Raw genomic sequence first — 2,060 nt, forward strand, 5'->3', positions numbered from 1 at the left:
ATGTGTGGAAGCAAAAATGGTTAAAAAGTCTTATCAAAGCGTTAAGAGGACTTCTAGCATATTAGAATTAATTCATTCCGACACATGTGAATTGAATGACATACTAACAAGAGGTGGAAATAGATATTTCATAACATTTATTGATGATTGCTCTAGATATACATATGTTTATTTGATGAAACATAAACATGAAACCTTTGATTTGTTTAAGACTTATAAGAATGAAATTGAAAATCATTTAAATAAGGATATAAAGACCTTAAGAAATGATAGAGGTAGTGAATACTTTTCTAGTGAATTTAATCTATATTGTGAATAACATGACATAATTCACCAATACTTTGCACCAAAGACACTCGAACAAAACGGTTTGGCTGGAAGAAATAATAGAACCTTAGTATAAATGATTAATGCCATGCTTATATATACTAAGTTACTATTTAATTTATGGGGTGAAACTTTATTAAGTGCATGTAGGATACTTAATAGGATTCCTTCTAAACATACAAAAGTTCCTCCTTATGAATTGTGGAAATGAAGAAAATCGAATATTGGATACTTCAAAGTGTGGGGATATCTTGCTTATTGCAAGAATACAAATCCTAATAGGACCAAATTTGGTCCAAGAGGTATTAAATGTGCTTCTGTTGGATATTCGAATAATAGCAAATCTTATAGATTGCTAAACTTAGAGACCAATGTGATTATCGAATCAAGTGAAGTAGAGTTATTTGAAGATTTGTTATCATTAGATAATGAATTGAAAGAAAATATTAAAAACATTCCTAACTCAAGTGGAACACATGATGAAATGTCTTCTAAAGATGTTGATGAGTCTAATGAACCATGAAGAAGCAAGAGAACTCGAGTTGAGAAGTTTTTGGGATCGGATGAAATTGGTTCTCAACTTATCTCCTTTTATTTAGTATAAGGAAATGAATTGAATGTTGTAAAAACAAGTCATTTTATTTTACAAGTGAAAATCGACCCAAAAACCTATAAAGAAGCTATGGCTTCTCGTGATAGCATTTTTTGGAAAGATGCAATTAAAGATGAAATGATTCAATAATGTCTAATAAAACTTGAGAACTTATCAATCTACTATCGGGATCCAAACCTATTGGATGTAAATGAGTATTTAGGAGAAAATATAATGTTGATGACTCTCTAAATATTTTTAAGGTTAGATTAGTGGCTAAAGGATATCCACAAAAGGAATGAATTGACTATTTTGATACTTATACACCGGTAGTTAGAATAACATCGATTAGGATATTATTCGCATTGGCTTCAATATATGACTTGCATATTCATCAAATGGATGTCAAGACAACATTCTTAAATGAGGATCTCGATGAGGAAGTTTATATGGAGCAACTAGAAGGGTTCGTTTTACCTGGAAATGAACATAAGGTATACAACTTAGTAAAATCTTTATATGGTTTGAAGCAGGCACCTAAAAAATAGCATGAGAAATTTGACTTAGCTATAACATCATTCGAATTTAAACATAATAGCGTAGATAGATGTTTATATTCTAAAGTATATGATGATTATGTGACATTTATATGTTTATATGTTGACGACATTTGATTATGAGTAATCACGTGGACGGTATAGAAGAAACAAAGAGGTTTCTATCTTCCACACTCAAAATAAAGGAGCTTGGTCAAGTGGATACTATTTTAGGTATCAAAGTCACAAAGACTAGTGGGGTTATCACCTAAGTCAATTACATTATATTGAAAATGTGATAAACAAGTTCAAACACTTGAAAATAAAAGAATATAGTACCCCAATTGATCCAAGTTCAAAACTTGTAAAAAATGATGGAAGGACAATTGCTCAATTGGAATATGTTAGTGCTATAGGAAGTCTTATGTATGCAGTTCAATGCACAAGACCGGACATAACCTATGCCATAAGTAAACTTAGCAGGTTTACTAACAATTCGAGTAATAATCATTGGAAGAGTTCTTGGATACTTAAAGAAAACCAAGAATCTGGGCATGCAATATACTAAATTTCCGACGGTATTGGAATGATTTATCGACGCTAGT

The sequence above is a fragment of the Olea europaea genome, chromosome 11, assembly GCF_002742605.1.
Source record: "Olea europaea var. sylvestris chromosome 11, O_europaea_v1, whole genome shotgun sequence".
Taxonomy (NCBI): Eukaryota; Viridiplantae; Streptophyta; class Magnoliopsida; order Lamiales; family Oleaceae; genus Olea; species Olea europaea.